Here is a 25228-nt window from a genome sequence, read left to right as displayed (position 1 = left end):
GGTTAATGTACTTTGGAACTCTAAATTTTTCTACAGAGTATCCATGAAACTTAGTTTTTGGGGTTCCGAGGCAAAAATTTGTAAATTTAATAGTGGTGGAAAGTCGAATGGTGTCTATTTGGGGTGAGGGATGGTTGATGGTTAGTCTGTAGGATACTTGGGCAGAGCTAGTCTCTCGACTTTGAGTTTTGTCTTCTCTCTTATTTGGCTCAAATAAGTTATACTGACTTATGTAATCTTTTTTTATTTAACATTAATAAAATATCAACGTTACCGACCCCAAAATTTATTTATTTATTAAATATTAGTATATATATCTTATTATATTGTAATTTATATTATAATATGATAATAAAAATAAAAATGATTTTACAAATAATGAGAATGTTTTTTTATTTATTTTTTAATTTTATTATACAAATAAAAATAAATAGAAAAATACTTAATTTATATCCGTTATAAAAATAAAAAAGATATTTCTTATTTATTTATTTATCTCATTATAAGAATAAAAATAAAAATTAAAAATTTACAAATACTTGGTGTGTGTGTGTGTACATATACATATACATATATACACATACATATACACACACATACATATACACACACATACATATATAAAATCATTTTTAATTTCTAATTTTCATATATACATACATATGTGTATGTATATACATACATACATATGTATATGTATATGTATATGTATATATACATATATACATATATGAGTTTACAAATGTTTAATGCTTATCTCATTATAGAAATAAAAATGTTTTACAAATATTTAGTATTTATCTCTCATAAAAATTTAAAATAATAATAATAATTGTCTACATACTTTTAGTTAAAAAAGAATTGTTTGACAATCTAACCATTATATAAATATAAATATAAATATAATAAATATAAATATAAATATGAACACACACACACACACACACAGATATATATATATATATATATATATATATCTGTGTGTGTGTATGTACATATACATATGTGTATATATGTATGTATGCATATATATGTACATATACACATATATACATACATGTATATATGCATATATATGTACATATACATATATATACATACATGTATATATGCATGTATATGTACATGTATGTATATATGTGTATATGTACATATATATACATGTATGTATGCACATACATACATACATATATATGTATATATACACATATATATACATACATACATACATATACATATATATGTATATATACATACATACATACGTACATACATACATACATACATATACATATATATGTATATATACATACATACATACGTACATACATACATACATACATATATGTATGTATGTATGTATGTATGTATGTATATGTATACATACATGTATGTATGTATATATACATACATTATATATATGTACATATATGTATCTATATATACATACATTATGTAGATACATATACATATATGTATGTATATATATATATATATACATATATGTCTATATGTATGCATATACATATATATGTATATGTATGCACATGAATTTCCATATCCTATCGTACTATCGTACTAGCACATCTTCTGTCGTATGAGCACAAATCCTCTGTTGTATGAGCAGACATCATCAGCAATCTGGTCTCATACTATACTGCATCTTGTCTCATACAAGTCAAGACTCTGTCGTACGATTCTGTATTCTCTGGTAAAAAGGCAAATTTCATGATTTTATCATTTTTTTTAATTATTCTGATGACTGACCCTGATTGTTTATCTGTTTATCTCAGAATTTTTCACAGCCTAACTAGTTTTTGCAGAACACTTGTCGAAGAATATTGTTTGTCGCACAAAGACAATATGACTACTGATTCGTTGTCTTTGCAGGTTGCCTAAGGAGAATTGACTAAACATCGTGTACTCTTTAAATTCATTTTTAGGCACCTAACTTGCTATTTGGTTAATGAACAAAATCTGTCTTTCGTGTTTTAGAAAAATCTGAGAGGTAGGAGAGTATGCTCTTGTCTTCTTTTAGACAATCAGAAATCCAGACCCTTGAAGTGCTTTCTTAAGATTGATTGCAACATCTTTAGCAGACCTGCCCTCCTGAGGAGCTAATAACTCTATAGCCTTTAGGGCCGGTGAGAGGGGAACGACCTAAGTGGGAACAACTAGATGCCAAGTACTCCAACCCACTATAAAATAAATGTGATTTGATGAAAATCAAGTCAACGACAGTGCTTGAGAATAGCTCTCCTCCATACCTTCGGGTATATTAAACCTTGGTTTTCAAGGCTAGGAGACCCCTTAATTGAGTTTATACCTCGATGCGCCGAACGGACCCTTGACTAAATCCAATTAAAATTAGAAGCTACCCGGTTCCTCTCCGAAAGGGGGATAATCTTTGTGCAAGAGAGATAGTAACTCTCTCAAGATACTTGTCATTTTGTGCCCCCATTAGCATTTGGAGTTGGATAATACAACATTAAGAATCCATTGCGTGAGACTCAGTGGCCGTATTCTGATTAGCTATTGGGTGTGTACCTGAGTCTACAAGCAAAGGTTTTCTTTCCTCACCAAATTCCTTAAGGTTTGCATACTGTGATTGGGGTCACTATAAATACTACTTGTTTTCTGTGTTTTCATCCTTGAAACAAAACTTGGAATACCAAAATTGGAGAAGACAAGAAACAAACTCAGTGAGTCAAAACTCTGTCTGTGTCAGAAACTAGTCCATCCTAAGTCAAAACTCTATCCATGTCAGAAACTAGTCCATCCTAAGTCGAAACTTTGTCTGTGTCAAAAACTAGTATATCCTGGTAAAAAATTAGTCCATCTCAGAATTTGTCATACCCAGTTGTCATACTCAGCGGTCAGAAAACTCAGAATTTTAGTCTCTGCCCTATAAACAGTTGTACGAGTCTGCTAAATTATCATGCTGCACCAGTCCTGTATCATACGAATCTACTCAATTATCGTCCTATAACAGATTCTCTATTGTACGAGTCTAAATCATTCATCATCCTGCACTGTATCCTGTCTCGTACGAGGCAAAATTGACCTTAATCTTTTGTCGTCCTGCACATGCCCATCAGTCGTACGGTACAAGGCAGCAACTCGTACAAAACAAAACTTCTGTCATCCTGTAACTGCCAAATTGTCGTCCGGTTTAGAAAACCCAGTCGTACGAGTCTCTGGTTTTGTCAGACAGAACAGTCAAACTTGCCAAAAACACAGTCTACCGCATAATACTGGTTATCAAATTTTCCTAAGCATAAAACAGATCAAGATAGTGTACCTCTGCCATTTTTTATTGCACGATTTGGTCGATCACCCTTCAGCTAGTTCAATCAAACTACCTATCAAACTCGAGTCACTTAGATAACATCTTACATAGGATATATCGTTCCTGAATCAGACTGAATCTTAGTTACTATTTTAGAATCAACCCAGGTAAACGTCTTATATAGGATGGATCTTTCCTGAAACCAAACTAAATCTTAGTTGTTTCTCTCAAACAATACTTAAACCAAACAAACTAGCACTGAAATTGATCTTGAACTCTGCATCAAAAACAACTCTAGGTCACACTAATTCATAAAAATGCCTATTCAAACCAAGAGTTCTCATAAGAAACAAGCCAAAGGCAAAGGACAAACCTTCACTTATCAAGATAATCCATTCCATATGAAGGATCCTTTCACTGACATACCGTCGTCATCAGGCGGACTGATTTTTGATGAACCAAAATCTCCCACTATACATGAGACAGAATACAATGATGGAAACAAAAACGACCATAATATTCCTGAAAATCATAATGATTCATCATCATCAAGTGAGATTGATGAAGCTACCAAACCTCCAGAAAAAGCAATCCTTGATTGTCAGAAAGACAAAGACTTTAGAAAAATGATGAAAACTATCATGACCTGAGAAAAGGAAGACTATTTCTTAGAACTAGAAAATCAAGGTGCCAAACTTCCTATTGGATATGATGTTCAGACACTTGTTACTAAAAGGGCAGACTCACCTATGATCATGGTACACAAACAGTTACTAGCTTTGCGAACAGAGCTCACAGAGCTGAAGGATAAGGACAAGTCCCCGAAACAATATTCTCTGGAAGTAATATGTCCCTTCCCATTTGACAAGAATATACACATGCCTCCATTCCCTTCACGAGTGGAAATCCCAAAATTTGACAAATATGATGGTACCTCAGATCCTCAAGATCATGTTAGGGAATTTAGTGCTACTTGTATGGAATTCATGCACGATCAAACGTACCTCATGTGTCTCTTCCCAAGGAGTTTAGGGGGTCAAGCAATGGAATGGTTCTCAAGTCTACCCAAAGGAATAAAAACATTCAAAGAACTAATCCAACTATTTTTACAACAATACTCATACAACATTTGACATCCTGTGACTATGATCGATCTTTGTAATACTCAACAGAAAACAGGGGAACCTCTTCTTACTTTTCTCCAACGTTAGAGAAAGATGTTCTCTAGGTACCCATGACCTATTTCGGACTCTGAGAAAATGGATATATTTGTCAATAACTTGGTCCCCGAACTGAAATATAGCGTACAAATGCAAGTACACCCATCATTTAACAAAATGGTAGATAATGCCATTCGAATGGAAGATGTGCTCATAAAGAAGGGGGATATCACACCTTGGAAAGAAACACAAATAAGATCTAGCTCTAAAGAGAAGAACAAGTATTGGAAATTTGCCAAAGACAACAACAAGAATGTTGTTAATGATGGAGTAGTAGACACTGTCAAAACCAACTCAAAATCAACAATATTCAACCTGGCTAGTGGTACACAAGCACTTAAAGCCGCTGAGATTGCAGTAGAAAATCCGCCAAAGAAAACAAAGGAATGGTTCAAAGAAAAGCCTTGACTTTCCAAACCTAAGCGTGATTTTACTCCTCTTGAAGAATCATATGAGTCGGCTTTCAAAACTCTATTGGCAAACAACTTGATAACACTACCAGATAACTCCAGACCATATGATCCAGATGTCAAACCAAGATGGTGGAGAGAAAATGAATACTGTGACTTCCATTGGAATAAGGGTCATAACATAAACAATTGCATGAAGCTAAAACATGAGATTCAGGATCTCATAGACGCTGGTAAAGTTGTTGTTGGGAATCATCCAACCAATGCTGATCATAAAGCATTTAAAGACCCTTTGCCTGCTTATGAACAAGGTGATTCCTCAAAGACTAAAGGAGGTGCCAAGGTAAATTACGCTTATGCCAGCCAGGACAACATTATCAACATGATTGAACCTTCACACTCAGAATATTGCAATGTGATTATAGTTCAAGATAAACCAAATGAATCATGATATGCAAAAGCTCTGACCAGATCTCAAAAGAAAGTTACCCTCCAAGGAGCTAGTTCTTCCAAACCAGCTTAGGAAACATCAAATCCAACAGCCGTGCCAAATAAACAAAAGGAATCAACCTTGGACAAATTTAAAAGATTAACCTCATCATCATCCTCTGGATACAATGTGGTTGAACAGTTGAAAAGGACAAATGCTCAAATTTCAATTTTTGAATTGCTACAGCTCTCATCTGCTCACAAGGAAATCCTAGACAAAGCATTGCTCACTACCAACGTTCCAAAAGATTTAGACATTGATTGGTTTCAATCTATGGTGGGTCATCTGACTTCACCTCACTATTTGACCTTCTCTGAAGAAGATGACAATTCATCAAATCATCCACATAACCAGCCATTGCATATTGAAGCCATGATCCACAAACATAGAGTTAAACGTGTTTTGATAGATGGAGGTGCGGGGTTGAATATCTGCACTTATCATCTGCTTACACAACTAGGATTCTCTGAAAATGTCATTGATCTAGGCAAGAAAATAACAATTAAAGCCTATGATGAAGAAGAGAGAACCTCCAAAGGTTTGGTATCATTACCAATCAGAGTGGGACCGATAGAGAGAGATGTCCTTTTCTAGGTTCTCGATATTCCATTGTCATACAATATATTGCTGGGCAGGCCATGGATTCATGAAATGAAAGCAGTGTCGTCAACATATCACCAATGCTTAAAGTTTTCTTATAATGGAGCTGAAGTCAATATTCCTGCTGATACAAATGTCATCTGCAATGCATTGACAAAAGGTGCAGATACTTTTGTGCCTCATAATAGGGCAGCCTCTCCAAATGAAGATCCAGAAACATTGATGAAAGACTTAGAAAAGAGATTGAAGATTATAGATATCGACATGGATGGCTACAAGATAGAATCGGTACTATCATTAGTTTCTCTCCCTCCATCGCCAAAACAGTTGGGTAAGCCATCAGAGGCTATGAGAACACAAACTTCAGGTTAGAATACTATATATGATGGTCTCTTCATACAGTCTTCTACCTCCTTGGCGAATGAAATAGAAGAGGATGCTTTGCTTAACTGGCTCTTTAAGGAAGATAGTCCAAATGAGGAGGTATGACATTGTGAGATTTCCTCAAACCAATATGGTCGTGGTTACAAAATGATTCAGTGCATGGGATACTCAGGTACTGGTCCTTTGGGCAAACAAAAAGAAGGTATTACTGAACCAATTCAACTACAAACCAAATCCACACATGATAAAGTTGGACTGGGATACAATCCTAAAAAGACATCAGAACAAAAACATGTTTCTAAGTCTAAAGGCTTGAAAAAGATATCGCCTTTAACATTACATGAAGCAGACACTAAACAAACAAAAGTAGAGTGTAGAAAAGAGAAAGAGGAATCAACGGTCAAGAAAGAAGAAATAGTCAGTGCTCAAGCTTCGGCGGTATCAGCTACGATAATACAAGAAGTCGAGGTGCCTGAGGATATGAGAGATGAATTTGTGAGAATCAAAGAATTGTTTGCACCATTAAAAGTTATAGTCACATATACTGGTAGGCAACAAGTAGATGATTCAGAGACTGATTCAAACGAGTATGAATGGGGTCCTGATTATCTTTCAGACACATCCACTACAGAAACTCTAGAAGAATCTAGTGGTGTCATAGATGATACTCAAGAGCTGACGTGCATAAAACTAGAGGGGGAAATATAAGAAATTAGACAAAAGAGGCAAGCAAATTATGAACAAGCATTGAAAGAAGGAACAATACCAGAAAGCTTCTCATCTATGTATCCTTATCCTAAAACAGAACAAATCAGTTATAGCACTACACAGGAAGAGTTAGAAGCTGCAGAACAAGAACCAGTTATCAGTCCAGAAGAAGCTGAATGGAGTAGACGACAAAAATTCACAGAAATAATGAGATCATGTCAACAGGTGTGTCAGATACAAATGACAAATGAACTACAATATGAAGGAATTTGTAGCATTAAAGATGTTAGTATTGATACCATACATATGCTTACTAAATCACCTGACAGAGACTTGGAAACTTCATCTGATAACTCTGATGACTCTGATGACAATCTTGTTCATGATGATACCCACTCATCCTCAAATTCTGAATCATCTGATACAAACAATGAAAAATTGCCTACTAGTCTTATTGCTATTAAACCACGACATGATGTCCAGTCCGACTTAGTAAATGATGTTACAAGTATGTCTATTGGATTAGATCGATTAAATATTAACATGAACCTTAATAATCATGATCTGACTCTTCCTGGTCTCGAGACACTTACGTAAGGTATCATTCTGGAACTCGACTTCTCGATCCATAGCTATGATAACAATACCATGAATGCTCTTGAACCTATCCAAAATTTGTCCTTAATACATCATGAATTGATTGACTGTACTTTACAGAATCAACCCATGGATATACTTACTTTTGCCAATGACTATACATTATCCTATTATCTCAATGCAGTCGAACCTATTAACTCTTCCACCAGTGAATGGAGTGAAAATATGACTGAAGAGGATATCAAGTATCTTAGTCGCAAAAACAAGAAAAATAAAAATAAAAGATCTGATGGCAAAAACCATATAGTGGCGGTGTCAGAATCTAAAAGAGAGAAAATAAAGGACGTACTTAAAGGTGAAAACCTCTTTGAGGCGCCTGAAGGTGAGATACTTGGTATACTACCTAGTCATTTTCAAGAGTGGTCTTCCATATTGATCGAGCCAACTTAGCCAGTGAATATCGGGAATCAAGAGACACCACAAATTATTTACGTAGCTTAATCACTATCAGCAGAGGAATTGAAGGATTTCACTCAGCTATTCTTAGAGAAGAAAATAAATTTTGCATGGACATACTCTGATATGCCAGGCTTGGATCCTGATCTCATTACGCACCATCTCTCAATCACACCAGGAGTAAAACTAGTTAAATAAAAACTCTGTAAGATGCACCCGCATGTCGCACTATTGGTCAAAGCTGAACTAGAGAAACTACTCAAAGCTGGATTTATCAGAGCAATAGATTATGCTGAATGGATTTCCAACATAGTACCTATGTCGAAGGCAGATAAATCTATCAGAGTTTGCATAGATTTTAGAGATCTCAATAAAGCATGTCCAAAAGATGACTTTCCATTGCCAAATATTGATATGATAGTCGACATGATAGCTAGGTATGAGATGTACTCACTAATGGATGGATTTTCCGGCTACAATCATATTAAAATCGCTCCTAGAGATCAAGAAAAGATAGCCTTCACCTGTGCATGAGGAACCTTTTGCTAGAATGTTATGCCATTTGGGTTAAAGAACGCAGGAGCGACCTATCAGAGAGCAATTACAACTATCTTTCATGACATGATGCATAAGAATATGGAAGATAATGTGGATGACACCTTAGTGAAGACTATGAAAAGATCAATGCATATTCAAGAGTTAGGTCCTATACTTGATAGAATGGAAAAGTTCAAGCTCCGATTAAATCCAAAGAAGTGTGCATTTAGAGTGACATCTGGTAAACTACTTGGCTACATCATTTCAAAAAAAGGAATCGAAGTTGATCCTGAGAAAGTCCAAGCCATAATGGAAATGTCGCCTCCAAAGAATATTAGTCAAATGAGAAGTCTACAAGGACGTCTCCAGTCTATTAGAAGATTCATTTCTCAACTAGCAGACAAGGCTCAACCTTTTACAAAAGTATTGAGAAAAGGAATAATATACAACTGGGATCAGCAGTGTGAACAACATCTTCAGCAGATAAAAGAGTACCTGTCAAATCCATCGATCTTAATGCCACCTATTCAGGGTAAATCACTAATCTTATATATATCAGCAACGGATTCATCACTGGGGGCACTTTTGGCACAACAGGATGACAACAAAAAGGAAAGAGCTATTTATTACACCAGTAGGACATTGGTGTCTTATGAAATGAGCTACAATATAATAGAAAAAGCATGCTTGGCATTAGTATTTGCATCACAGAAACTGAGGCACTATATGCTAGCACATTCAGTCAAGTTGGTGGCCAAAATTGATCCACTCAAGTATCTTCTTAATAAAGCAACACTCACCAGATGATTGGCAAAGTGGGTAATGATCCTTACAGAGTTTGATATTGAATATGTGGAACGCAAAGCCATAAAAGGACAAGTAATTGCTGATCAACTTGCTGAAGCTCCACTTGAGGATACTCAACCACTACATATTGAGTTCCCAGATGAATCAATAATGCATCTTACTCAACAACCCTGGAAGATGTTCTTTGATGGGTCCTTTACTCAAAATGGTTCAGGTGCTAGCATATTATTCATTACTCCTTAGAAGTACTCAATTCCAAAGTCTTATAAGATTCTATTCCCCTGCACAAACAATATCGTAGAATATGAAGCTTTGGTGAATGGAATAAAACTAGCCATTAAATGGAAGGTTGTTGAATTACATATTTATGGAGATTCTCAGTTGGTCATCAATCAAATCAATGATACATATCAGACTTGAGATGAGAAATTGATGCCTTACAAGAGGATGGTAGATGATTTCAAGAAGTATTTTGCTTTTGTATCATTCCAACAAATTCCTAGATCAGTGAATAGAGCAGTAGATGCTATGGCTAACTTGGCATCTATACCTGAGCTACAGGAGTCCAATTTTTGCTTTGATTTCCTGGTGGAAGAGTTATATTACCCTGCTTATGATTCCCCTGAAACCCAAATAGTCTGTTCTATTATTGTACACGACTCATCTAGATATAGCCACATCTACTCCTATCTACGTGACCAAGTTATTCTTGAAAATCTTACCCGAAATGAGAAAAGAAACCTAACTCAAAATGCTTCGTAGTATGTTATCATAGCTAATGATTTATTTAGATGAGGTTTGGACGGTACATTGCTTAGATGTCTAGAAACTAAAGAGTCTAAACGTGCATTATCAGAAGTCCATGAAGGTATTTGTGGATCTCATTCAAATGGTTTTACTTTAGCTCGGAAACTATTATGGGCTGGCTACTACTAGCCAGATATGGAAAAAGACGCCATAAAATTTGCTAAGACTTGTGAGAAATGTCAGCTTCATGGAAATCTCATACACGCCCTGACGAGGGATCTTATACCATTCATTACACATTGGCCTTTTCAACAATGGGCCTTTGATCTCATTGGTCAGATATATCCTGCATCATCCAATGGACATAAATTCATCATAACGGCCACTGAGTATTTCACCAAGTGGGTAGAGGCGGTTCCGCTCATCAAAGCAACTGGTAAACAAGTCGCCTTATTCATCCTAAACTATATAATTTGCAGGTATTGGATACCTTCATATATTGTGACTGATAATGGAGGATAGTTCAAGATTAAAGACCTGGATGAACTTTGTGAGAAATTCAAAATAAAGCAACACTGGTCATCAGTATATTACCCTCAAGGTAATGGACAAGCTGAGGCGTCTAACAAAAGCCTACTGACTATCTTGCATAGAACAGTTAACAAGTCTGGAAAGGATTGGCATCTGCAGCTCAATCCTGCACTATGGGCTTACAGAACAAGTATCAGAACACCTACTGGGGCTACACCTTTCTCTTTGGTGTATGGGTTTGAAGCAATATTACCTATTGAAGTAGAAATATCATCTCTAAGAGTTTTGTTGCAAGGTCTTGTTACTGATGAAGATCACATAATATCTAGATTGCAAGAACTTGAATTGCTGGATGAATGTCGACAAGTGGCATTTGATCATCCCAGAGTGTACCAAAAACGAATGTCCAGAGGATATAACAAGAAGGTTAGACAAAGAGGATTTTAGGTTGGAGACCTAGTACTAAGAGAAAATCCAAAAAATCAACAGTTTCGAGACAACAAAGGGAAGTTTGAACCCAACTGGCTGGGTCCCTACATTGTTACTGTAGTCTTCAGCTCTGGTGCCTATCATCTCTCAAAATTGGAAGGAGAATAGCTCTGAGAATTGATTAACACCATCCACTTGAAAAGATTCTTTACTTAGCATTCTCTGCTTCAGCAAACTGTACAGCTGAAAAAGTCCTTAAAAAAATCCTAAAAATTGGAAAAGTCTTGAAAAAAAATAAAAATAGAAAAATAGAAAAAAAAAATGATGAATCTCTGCCAAGCAGGTGAAAACCTGGCAAACAGGCGCCTCTTGTACTCAAGCACTCCATCTATCAATGCAACGTTGACATTTCCCGCTTTCATGCATCTTTGCTTTCGCTTGTACATATTTTCAGTCACTTTCGTGACACCTTGATTCGTTGGAACCCACATGACTTGAAACTAATCAATTCCCTAGTCTTAGGAAAATCGACAGAGCACATCCCATGGCCTAAGTAGTATCAAACAAGTCATTTTCCCGTCAGTGAAAACCAGTCGTCCACTCTGAGTCAGTCATTTATCTCCTGACTACTACAGAGTTTTTATCACCGAGTTAACAAGCAAAACAACATAATGGAAAACAATTACTAAACAGTTTGTGCTATGAATGAAATTTTTTCTTTGTATGCTGTCTTTTATATTGGTTTTCGATTATTATCCCCCTGAGTAACTCGAGGAAGTCTGTATTGACTAAGAGGGGCAAGGATTGGGGGCACAATATTTTCTTTGTTTTATGCTTGTAGGAATGATCCTGATGATCTGGAAACATATAAATTAGCTAGGTGTCTGTGATAAGAGCCTTCGCATTAAGGTGAAATCGCCTCGACTCCGCTTATTTGTATGCTACAGGGGGGTCCATATCATTTCTTTGTTTGTTTTGAGGGAATTTCTTTATGATACAATTCGGGTCCCTGTGAAATCTGTCCAAAGATATGAACGAAAAAAAGGTCATTGTGGACAAGATAATTAATATTGCACATTGAAAAAGAAAGGAACTCTAACCTGCCTGTTGTGTTCGTTATGCTCAATGATGAATCTTAAGTATTTTAAATCCAGTGTCTAGGTTTAGGTTGCATTTTGCACATCATTTTGCATTTCAGTCTGCATTTTACTGAATCTAGGGTGATTTTGGTGTGATAATTGTTTATGGTGAAAATGGATAACAATAATAACAATATTGAAAGGCTAAATGAATTCAACCACCAAACCCTAGCCTAACAATCAACAAAGATCCACCATAACATATGAAGATTACCTAAGACAATGCAAATCAAATGAAATCACAAAGATTATACCATCACATGTCCAATAGAGTTTTGATCTCCATTCTTCCTATCTCCATTGATCTTGCTTGATATATTTGCTCTCAGATTTTTATGTGCACAAGAGCTCAACAAAGAACGGAATGTGGTTGCAAGTAGGATCGTAGTGTAGCCAAAAAGGATCATTAGGGTTAGATAATGAAGGAAGCATCTCCTTATATAGAAGACACTATATGAAATGGAGGGATAAGATTGAGAGGTGTAAAAAGGAGGTCGGCTAGGATAAGAGGGTAGGTAGAAGAAATAGTAAAATAGTGAAAGGGGTAGGTAGTGTAGGAATTAAGAGATGAATGACATGTGTCATGTGTAGAAAAAGATAATGAATTAATTAAATAAATAAAAATTTATTTAATTAATAGAAGAAATGGGATAATTAAATAAATAAAATATTTATTTAATTTAGGAAAAGGATAATTTAAATAAATAAATGTATTTATTTAAATGAGAAATAAGGCTAGAAGAGGATAAATGAATTAATTAAATAAATAAAGATTTATTTAATTAATAGAAGAATTAGGCTTAGATAATTAAATAAATAAAATATTTATTTAATTAGACTGGACAATTTTAGGTGTCTACATTTTGCCCCTCTTTGAGACAATGCGACTTGTCGCGTTGTTTCAAAGAAGATAAGATGGACTGATACAAAGTTGCCCCAGTATGGGAATGATATGCCCCCTCGAGAGATTGGATGAAAATGTCTAAAAAGATTGCAGACAATCTCTCGATAAGAAAGACAAGATAGAATGGATTGACTGAATAAAGTGACAAAGTCATGGGATAATGAAGACTGACTCGAAAAATGAAGGCGAGGGCTAGGGTAGGCTATAAGATAGACCACGAGCAAAAGACATCCTCATTGTCATCTACACCTTCACGAGATCAAAGTGCAGAGCGAGAAAAAGAGCAGCAACAGTCAGCAGTGATGGCTTTCGTACACAGATTCGACCGCGTTCGCCGATTTCAGAGACCAACAGAGGCAGGAGAGCCGGTAAGTACCACCAAACCTCCTCGTACTTTGACGCATTTGCTTTTGTCATTAATGCTTGTCGAATAGAGCAATAAATGCGCCTAGGAATAGTGTACAAAAAAGTGCAAAAATGTGAAATCGCGTTTGCGTCGGTGCCAGGCGCGTCTGTGTCGGTGCCAGGCACGTCTGTGTCTGGAACCGCGTTTGTGCCAAATGCGGGCGCGTCTACGTCCTTCAGGGGCGTTTATGTTGCAAAGTCGCGTTTGTGACAAATGTAGGCACATTTATGTCAAACAGGCGCGTCCGTGTTGTTTAGGCGCGCTTGTGCAGTCGATAGGCGCGTTTGTGAGTTAAAAACTCGTTTATGTTTGAAAATGCAAGGTTTGGTCTTCTAGGTCAAATCGACAGTTCTGTGATGAACATACGCTGTCGATTGGATACACTCAAGCAGGTCCTCTAGGAAGACTAGGATAGATCAAGACACTTTGTGATGAACAAGGAGCACCAAGATAGAGTACTTTGTGATGAACAAGGAGTACCCAAAGTATGAGCAGCACTTTGTGATGAACAGGGAGTGCAAAATGTGAGTAACATTTTGTGATGAACAGGGAATGTCACACACGTAGTACTTTGTGATGAAGAGGGAGCACTACTAGGATAGATAGCAACACTTTGTGATGAACAGTGAGTGTCACTAGAATAGATAACCATATGCATTTAGATAGCGAGTAGCATTTTGTGATGAACAGTGAATGCCACCATGACTGACATGATTGATTTGTTTGACTGCAGGAGTATTTGCCTATGCTAGAGTCATGGGAGAGATTCCCGTCCACACAGAGGTTGCGACCAGAGTTGTCTTTTCAGGATAGAGCTGCCATCGAGAAGATGGGTTTGAGACACATATTGTATGTGCCTGAGTTTCGGGCAAACATGGGTTTGCTGACTGCGCTGGCCGAGAGATGGCATTCAGAGACATGCACATTTCATTTGCTGATGGGTGAGATGAGAGTCACCCTTGAGGATGTTTATAGGATTCTACATATACCGATCGATGGAGAGCTGATTCCATACGATCGCGATGGAGACAAAGAGGCTTTAAGACGGGTGTTTCAGGATCCCAGCCTAGAGATGAGAGCAGGACATGTGGCATGGGACACCATGACCGCGACAGGATTAGCCTTGCCAGCTGTGATTGGAGGAGCTATCAGTGGGTTCCTATGTCCGGACAGGGCGACACGGGGGTTGGCAGTGGGCTGGGGAGGAGCACTGGAGATATTGGTGACGCAGCACACCAGATATGCGTGGGGTCCATGTGTTTTGGCCCACCTATATTATGAGCTTCACCAGTTTGTCTACCATGGATCAGTGGGACTGGGTTGTGGAGTGACACTACTGCAGATTTGGGCATACGAGCATCTGCCTATCACGCGGCCGATACACTTCAGAGGGAGAGGTCATGGACGGAGTTTTGTTCATCTGTACGACATGATCACTTCACAGCCTCGGATTGGCAGGTTAGAGCATTAGCGGCGAGTGATAGATGACATTGACGTCATCATCTGGAGGCCGTATCTGGGATGCGAGGAGTGGGAGGATGATGCAGTGGAGCTGCCTTACACCTTCCGGAGTAGGTATTTGATTGGGCGGATGCCCTATATACTGGAGAGGCAGCTGGTGGATAGAGTATGCAGGCAGTATGGCAGGATCCAGAGGATGCCACGAGGCTCGGGTATGTATGCCCGTACAGTTAGGGATCAGGCGCAGTTCAGGCCTTTATTGTCATATGATCAGGCAGTCACACAGCTGGCAGAGATGGTGCCCCTACCTTGGGATATGTGGCCAGAGATCGAGGACGCCGGGATGGATGCAGAGTATTCCGCATATTGGGCAGAGCATCCGTTCCCACGGTTGACAGATCCAGGAGGGTTACTGGAGGGCGATGGAGGAGGCGATGATGATGAGGATGGTGGGGGTGATGGAGGTCGAGGCCGACGAAGATGGAGGGGAGTAGTTGGGGAGAGGAGGGTGGCACCTCGGAGAGAGGGTGGATAGGAGGGATAGGCCCAGGTGGTGAGGGGTCGCGGTGGAGTGCCCCTACAGGTACCAGCAGCACAGGGTCCTAGAGCACAGGGATAGAGACAGGGACAGGTGCAGGGACAGAGACAGGTATAGGGACCTAGGCATGTACCAAGACAGGTACCTATTCAGGCACCAGTACAGGTACAGGGACAGGTTCAGGGGCAAACACCTGCAAAGGGAGAGCCATAGGCAGAGGCAGAGGGTGGGGATCCAAAGGAGGATGAGCTGATTGAGCTCAGGGAGATCTGCCAGGGCCAGGCAGACGAGATCCAGGAGTTGGAGAGGGAGAGGGACCGACTCAGGATCAGGCTCAGGGATACTGAGCAGGAGAGGGATCGGGCGATTCAGCGCTACACTGAGGCTGAGACAGCGCTGAGGGCAGGGAGGCAGGCGGCGGAGGACACAGGAGCAGGCTACGCATATGTCCTGCGAGCCGGAGAGGAGATTGCCTACTAGAAGGACCTGTATTATGGTGTTGTGCCAGCAGATCAGCGGGCGAGGAGCTTCCATAGACCATCGCAGATAGCGACAGCTACGGGAGGGAGCCGGAGGAGACAGGCATCGAGTGGTGGGGTCATGGGTCCTCCACCACTACCAGATAGGGGGGACAGGCAGGATGATCCTGGAGCGGGTCCTTCTAGGGCTCAGATTCCGTCGAGGCCAGGCGGCTCTGAGGGAGGGAGTTCATCATAGCCATAGAGGGATAGAGGGCTCTCTTGTATCAGTATTTGTACCATTTTTTGTATTGTAGACACCTGCGGGTGATTGTAGCCATATGATTTTTTTGACATCATTGTATCATGACACTTTTGATTATATATATGAGAGATGATTCATTTTTGCGGCAGCTATATGCATGTGTACCTATGTGATGAGATGTTCTTATAATGTATGTTTTATAATATGGATGTTTATGATATGGATGCAAATATGTACATGATGCAATGCAATATTTTTGTTCTTTTATGTTGTATATGTGATGCATGATGCAAATGTGAATGTATGTGATGTAGATGAATATAATAATGTAAATGTAAATTGTGCTAAAAGGTGTTGTGTGTAGGATGTGATGCAGTTGTGATATCTATATGTATGTATGAAATGCTTATATGTGGTAATGCAGGTGCAGCTACATGAAATGCAAATGTTTTTGGTGTGTCATTATACTCAGTCATGTGATAGCGGGCTACGCGGACTCAAGAAGGATGATGAAAGTCAATCAAGAAAGGGGGATGAAAGACAGAAGATATGAAAGTGATAGAGCTTCTTGTGCGTTATCATCATTGAGCTTATTATGGCAAGTAGGTTATGACAATCGAGGCATATGTTCGACCCAGAAAGTCATTGTACCCGTTTGCATGGAGATAAGACAGTCACAAACAAGGAATGACCCAGTTCACACTAAACTCACAGTGTCCTCATATCCTTGGACAAGTCATAGCATTACTAAAAGAGAATCCACAGATAGCAAATACAAATAGGTGACGATACCCCATCCTCGCCTTTCTAGTCAAAGACATCTTGGAGATAGAATCTCTAGTCAGAGACATCCTGGAAAAGCTAAAAGACATGTCACCAAAAGATAAAATCAACAGAAAACCAAGACTCGACACCAACATCCACTGTAATCCTCAAGTTTAGTGTCTCTTGTCACTTGTATAAGTCGTATTTGATTGTGGTCACAATGTTTACTTTCACAAAAAGGATAGATAGCACTGAACCATATGTTGTCTGAGTCTGTTGAAAGATTTGATTTGTTGAAGCCCATTGTTGCTGCTGTGTCTCATCTAAAACTGATTGAATCCATGAAACTGATACTTTATTGCGGAGAAGACGAAACTTTATTGCAAATCTGTGATGCAAATGTTGCTTTATTGCGGATTGCGCCCGAATAGACTGTAGAAAGCTGGAAGAAACTGTACTCCTCGAAACATGTGGTGTTCTCAGTTCCACACCCATCACTAGACGTAGGATTTTCCTTAGCCACAGATAGGATCTGATTTATTATGGATAGAAAGGGAGTGAAAAGGGGGGTTTATTATGAATGGCTAACCAATCTTGGGTAGATCAATAACAAGCCATGATGGGAATGGGTAAGTTTATTGTGAGTGAATAGGTTGTGAGTGTGTGCAATGTGAAGTGATGAAAATGAATCCTGAAGGAGGGAGGAGCAATGTCTCTACGCATGGCGCTGGTGACCCAGTTTTCACCATGGTACTTGCCCAGGGCGCCACCGAAGTGGTTTTCACCGTTGGACGAAATTATTTCTCTTTACTTTTTTTATTTTTCAATGTTTTTTGTGTCACAAGGCGCGTGTTTGCCAGGTTTTCACCAAGTAACGATTTTTTTTGTTTTATAATTTTTTTGTATTTTTGAATTTTTTTGATTTTTTTATATTTTTGAATTAGGATATTCCGAAGAGCTATGTGTAGAACCTGCGAAGGTGCATGTTGTTGATAGGATCCTCCAAAGGTTCACCTTCTGTAGTTGAGAGCTGATATGCACCAGATCCATAGGCTACTGTAACGATGTAAGGACCAAGCCAGTTGGGTTCGAACTTGCCCTTCTTCTCTCTGTCTTGCTGATTTTTGGGATTTTCTCTGAGAACTAAGTCACCTACCTCAAATGTGCGAGGCTTGACTTTGTGGTTGTAGCTGCGACTCATTCGTTGTTGGTAAGCCTTGAGATGATTAAAAGCAATTTGTCTCCGTTCATCCAGCAGTTCTAGTTCTTGTAAGCGAGAGACCCTGTAATCTTCATCGCTGATGATGTTTTGCAAAGAGACCTGTAAAGAAGGTAACTCAACCTCAATAGGCAAGATGGCTTCAGCGCCGTAGACAAGTGAATATGGTGTAGCTCCTATAGATGTGCAGACACTTGTGCGGTAGGCCCAAAGTGCAGGATTGAGTTGGATATGCCAGTTACGGCTAGCGTCATCAACTGTCTTTTTGAGGATTTTAAGAATTGTTTTATTAGACGCCTCAGCTTGGCCATTACCTTGGGGGTAATATGGTGTGGAGAAATGATGGGAAATATGGAAGTGGTCACAGAGTTCACGAACATCCTGATTTTTGAAGGGACGCCCGTTATCAGTAATAATGGACTTAGGAATACCATATCGGCAAATGGTATAGTTAAGGATGAAGGTAGCAATTTGTTTCCCAGTGACTTGTGTGAGAGGCACAACCTCAATCCACTTTGTGAAATACTCTGTGGCTGTGATAATGAATTTATGACCATTGGAAGAAGGAGGGTGAATCTTGCCTATGAGATCGAGTCCCCACTGACAAAAGGGCCAAGGAGACGCAAGTGGTTGTAGTTCTTGTGCTGGTGCATGTACGAGGTCTCCATGAATTTGACATTGCTTACATTTCTTGACAAACTGATATGAGTCTTTTTCCATATTGGGCCAGTAATATCCAGTCCTGATGAGTTTCTTAGCCAAGGTAGGACCACTAGTATGCGGACCACATATCCCTTCATGCACTTCACGTAACGCAATTTGAGCTTCGTCGCTTTCTAAACATCTAAGAAGAGTGCCATTTAGACCTCGTCGGTATAGGATATCAGCTAGAATGACATATCGAGAGGATTGGTGAATGAAAGTGCGGCGTTGGTTGTTTGATAGATCAGGAGGTAAGATATTGTCGCGAAGATATGTGAATACGGAACCATATAACTGGGATTCGGGACCAACAACGCATATCATTTCAGTAGGAGTGATCTCATATGAAGGAACCAACAGATTGTCTACCAAGAACTCATAGCAGGTTTCATTTTGAGGCAGGTCAATTAGTGAAGCAATTGTAGCCATGGCATCTGCAGCACGATTCTGCTCTCTTGGTATCTACTCAAAATCTATCTTTGTGAAGTGCTGTTTCAAATCATCTACCAGTTGCTTGTAAGGTATTAATTTTTCATCTTTTGTTTGGTAATCATCAGTTGCTTGATGGATGACAAGTTGAGAATCCCCAAAAACACAAAGTTCTTGGATCTTCCACTGAACTGCAATTCGTAATCCCATTGTTAATGCCTCATATTCCGCTATATTGTTAGTGCAAGGAAATGATAAGCGGTATGATTTTGGTATAGAATCGCCTTGAGGAGTTATAAAGAGAATACCAGCTCCTGCCCCATGCTGTGTGTATGAGCCGTCAAAGTACAGTTGCCATGGCTTTGCCTGTGATATTGTTAAAATGGATTCATCTGGAAATTCTGAATTTAGAGGAACATCATCTATCATGGGAGCATCTGCTAATTGATCCGCGATTGCCTATCCTTTTATTGCTTTTCTGTCCACATACTCAATGTCGAATTCACTCAGGATCATTACCCACTTGGCCAGTCGCCCAGTAAGTGTAGCTTTGTTAAGAAGGTATTTTAATGGATCAATTCTTGCAATCAACTTAGTCTTATGAGTGAGCATATAATGTCGTAATTTCTGTGAAGCAAAGACCACAACGAGACATGCACGCTTGATTGGTGTGTAGTTTAGCTCATATCCCACCAATGTGCGACTGATATAGTATACTGCTTTTTCCTTGCCGTCAGCTATTTGTTGCGCTAGGAGTGCCCCCAGTGCTGTTGGAGTAGCTGATATGTATAGCAACAAAGGCTGATCTGGAATTGGTGGCATCAAAACTGGCGGATTCAAAAGATAATCTTTGAGCGTCTGAAAAGCTTGTTGACAGTTATTATCCCATTTGAACTTGATATTTTTATGTAGCAGGTGTTGAAAAGGATTACACTTATCTGCAAGTTGTGCTATGAATCTTTGTATAGACTGGAGTCTCCCTTGTAAGGATCAAAGTTGACTGATATTTCTGGGTGGCGGCATGTCCAAGATAGCCTTGACTTTTGCTGGATCGGCTTCGATTCCTCTTTTGGACACAATGAATCCTAGGAGCTTCCCGGAGGTTACTCCAAAGACACATTTCTTGGGATTTAATTTTACTTTATATTTTTCCAACCGATCAAAGACGACTGACAGTATGTCCAGATGTGTATTTCTGTCTACTGATTTACCCAAGAGATCGTCAACATAATCTTCCACGGTTATGTGCATGAGATCATGAAAGATAGTGGTCATCGCTCTTTGATATGTAGCACCTGCATTTTTTAGCCCAAAGGGCATGACATTCCAACAGAAAGTTCCCCACGGACAAGTGAATGATGTTTTGTGTTGATCCTCGGGTGCAATCCTGATTTGATTATAACCAGAAAATCCATCCATTAAAGATAACATTTTGTGACCTGCTGTGAGATCAACGATCAAGTCGATATTTGGTAATGGGAAGTCATCTTTCGGACAAGCTTTGTTGATGTCTCTGAAATCTATACATATTCGGATGCTGCGATCTGGTTTACTGACAGGTACTAAATTGGAGATCCATTCGGGATAATCAATTGGGCGTATGAATCCGACATCCAGTAATTTCTCCAGCTCTGCTTTGACTAGTAATGCCACTTGTGGATGCATTTTCCTTAATTTCTGTTTCACTGGCTTTGCCCCCGGTTTGACTGTCAAATGATGCATTACCAAATCCGGATCTAGTCCAGGCATATCAGCGTATGACCATGCAAAGTTGATTTGTCGTTCTTTGAAGAAGCTTATGAATTTTGATCTTTCAGACTTTGTTAATGATTGAGCCAGGAATGTGTTGTGTGGAACCTCTTCTGTACCAATGTTTGTTTTGATAGTCTCCTCTACCAACATGGATGATTTTTCCTCATATGATGCTGGGAGAATGTCGAGCCTTCCATCTTCGGGTGCCTCAGAGAGGTTTTCGCCCTTAGATACATCCTTTCTTTTTACTTTTTTGGGATCAGATAGCGCCACAGTGTGGTTTTCGCCATAAGACCCTTGATTTGTTCTTATTTTCACATTTTTGCGACTGGAAGGTCCGACACCCTCACCAAAATATGCCATGTTGTTGAGTTCTATGGTGTATCCTGCTTTGTGGTCCCTAGGGGGAAGATCATCTCGTATGCCAAGATAGTCAATAATAGCTTCGTCATTTTGAAATGTGTCAAATTGTGCTGGTCCTTCATAATCCCAGTCAATGAGTTGGTGGTGAACAAGGGGAAGGCCTTTAATGTTTTCGGAGTTTGCAGGGCTAAGAGTGAAGATGTGGTTATATTCGGGTATATCGAGGCAATCGTCGAGGTCATCGATGGCACTCTCCTCATCAATTTTGATCGCAAGCGAATCCAAATTGTCGTCACTAGTAGCGCCTTCCAGGACAGGTGTCCTCATCTATGTGATTTCGACCTAGAACCTTGAGACGAAGACTGTGCGGAATCCTTATGGGTTGTTTCTTGACCAACTCTGAACTTTTTATAAAATTCCTCTTCTTCTGTGGGTTCATCTGGCTCTCTGAATGTCTTGGTGAGCTCATAGTCACTGGAGGATTTGTCTGAACCCCATTCCCATTCGTTGGAATCTGTGGAATAGCAATCCTCTTGTTGAATTTTGGCAACTTTAATTTGTGATGCCTCTTCTGTCCTTTTAGTGTGGATCTTGGAAGTCAGAAAACCAAGTCCCTTTGAGCGTTCCCTTTTTACAGTCAATTCAGGTTGTAAGGGTTCCATGACGCCTTCTTTGCGTAACCCAAGAGGGCTTTTTCCATCATACCCGAATTTTTGTAGAATCTTGAAGCCTTTGCCATATTTCTCACAAGGTATATTGATCTGATCATGTGTGTCCTCTTCAATGTCTTTATAGAGCATTTTGTATAAATCTTCCTCTTCTAGTTCGCCCCATCTTTAAAAGGTAGTAGGATCCCATTTGAGTATCATGATGGATATTTGCTTGTTAGGATGTGGCCTTCCATATTCTTTCAGAGAGCTCCTGACTTGTCGTAAATATATGGTCTGATTTAAAGTGTATTCTCCCATGCCTTTGTCTTGAAATTTGCCTTTAAGTTCACCTTGTTTTGATGTCGAAGGTTTCAATGACTCAGGGTCAATGTATGCCGAAGAAGGAACAACTTCACGATTACTAGGAATGATGGTCTCCGTATGTGATCTCAGGTTATTGCAATATATGAACGGATTAGGATCACCGTTAACTGTTACCTCGACTCCATTATGAGGAAACTTAATGCATTGATGATATGTTGATGGGACTGCCCTCATCTCATGAATCCAAGGACGTCCTAGCAATATGTTGTATGTGAGATCCAGATCTAGGACTTGACAAACCACATCCTTTGTGACTGGCCCAATTCTTAGAGGTAAGGTGACTGTGCCCTTGGATGAGCGCTCTTCATCATCATATGCCTTGATGGTGATTTGATTTGTTGAATTCACAGCTTTATCAGAATATCCCAATTGTTTAATGGTGCTCAATGTACAAATGTTTAGACTTGCTCCTCCATCTATCAGGACTCGTTTTATTCAATGTTTGTGTATGAAGGCTTCAATGTGTAAAGGTGCATTATGTGGCTGACTTACGGAGGCGTCATCGGCTTCTGTGAATGTAAGGGAATGTGGAATGGAAAGGTATCCCACCATGGCTTGAAACTGGTCCACGTTCAGATCAGTAGGAACGACAGTGTCTCTCAAAATCTTGTCAAGAATAGCTTTATGAGCGGGGGATATACGTAGGAGCTCAAGGATGGAGATGAGCGCGGGTGTCTTCCCTAACTGTTCTACAAGGTCATACTCAGGTTTGGTTGATGAAGAAGCTGTATTTTTAGTGGAGGCACCTAGCAACGTAATCTTACCTCGACGAGTTGTAACATGACATTCAGAGGTAGGTTCGGAAGAAGATCCAACACCTCTTAGAACAATCTTGGGTCTCTGAGGAGGATTCTCAGGATTTTTGTTCTTGATGGTAATAGTAGAGATATGATTGTCCATTGAGATGTGATTGATAGTTGAATCATAGTTGTAAGGTGCTCTAGTATAGTTGGCTTGATCATCTGTGACTTTAGCTTTTCCATTGTCGTGCTTTGGGAATGGTTCCTTAAACATCTCATGTTCTTGATTGGATGAGTGTCCCTCAATCTCAATGTCACCTCTATCAATGAGATCCTGTACGATGTTCTTCAGTCGATGGCAATTTCCTGTCTTATGACCCTTTCTCTTATGAAACTCACAATACTCATCATCATTCCACCAATTTGGTTTGACCTTTGGTTCATATGGAGGAAAATCTGGAACTGTGATCACTTTGTTTGCCACTAGATTTTTGAAGATTGATTCAAGTGGTTCTCCCAATGGGGTGTACTTCCTTCGTGATCTAGAAGTTGTTTGAGTATTCACTTGATTGTTTGTAGAACTTGATCTCGAAAAGATGAACTTGGGTCTCACTGTATTGGCATCAACAACACCATCATTGACTGTGTTCTTGTTTTTATTCCAAAATCTTGGCTTGTCTTTTCCTTTAAAGTCATCTTTGTTTTCCTTGAATATTTTAATGACTCCTTGCTCAATTAAGACCTTTTCTGTTGCTAAGCCCTTTTCAATAACATCCTTGAAGGTGGAAAAACAAGCTTTCCTTAGATCATAGCCAATATCCTTGTTAACGTTTTGTGTGAACATTTCTACCATTTGTTTCTGTGGAATTTCGCAAGAGCATCTGCTGGCTAGATTTCTCCATCTTTGTAAAAATGACGCGAAAGATTCTCCCTCCTTTTACTTAGTATTGCACAAAGTAGTGACTGAGATATCTGTCTCAATATTGTAGGAGAAATGCTGAATAAATGCCTCTGCTAAGTCACCCCATGACTTAATACCAGGAGTTAATTGAGAGAACCATTCCATAGCTTGATTGCCTAAGCTTTGCAGGAACAACCTCATCAAATATGTTTCTTCTGCCGCTACCTCTATGCAAGCTGTGAAAAACTGTCTTATGTGCACCTTAGGATCCCCTTTTCCTCTATACTTATCAAATTTAGGCGTCACAAAGTGTGTAGGAAAAGGAGGCATTGGAATGCTCTTGTCAAATGGATAAGGACATATGTCTCTCATTGTGTATGTTGGCTTCGGTGTATTTATGTCCTCCATTTTCTTTTGTAAGTCCCTGATTTGTTGCTCCAAATTGCTCTTAGGTGGAGATCGACTTCTTGGACCATATCCTATGTGTGAGGTACCCATTGGAGGAGGTGCATATTGCATATATAGATGATATTGATCATACACATGTTCATATGGAGGAGGTCTATAATGATGTTGCATATATGGACCACTTGGTATAGATTCATGTTGAGGAACACCATATCTATTTTGTGCATGTATACCATATTCTATAGGCATGTCATGTTCTATTGTATTGCCCCCAAATTTGACATGAGGTTTCCTTATGTCCAAATTTTGAGCATGCCTTTGAATGTCCACTTGTTTTGATTGATCCATAGCTTGAGCATATCTATCTGCATAAGACTTCCATAATGGTCTTCGAAGGTAAGTATCATATGTTTGACCGTGTGTATGTGGGATTTCTGGTTTTTGAAGCAAAGCTGATGGTGATTCAGGTACCATATGCGGTCCTCTATTTCCTCCACTATTGGGTCTCCTTTGATCCATGTTGGAGTGAGTTTGTTGCG

Source organism: Cryptomeria japonica, chromosome 11 (assembly GCF_030272615.1).
Source record: "Cryptomeria japonica chromosome 11, Sugi_1.0, whole genome shotgun sequence".
Classification (NCBI taxonomy): domain Eukaryota; kingdom Viridiplantae; phylum Streptophyta; class Pinopsida; order Cupressales; family Cupressaceae; genus Cryptomeria; species Cryptomeria japonica.
The sequence above is the reverse complement of the archived record's forward strand: the minus strand, read 5'-3'. Positions refer to the sequence as shown.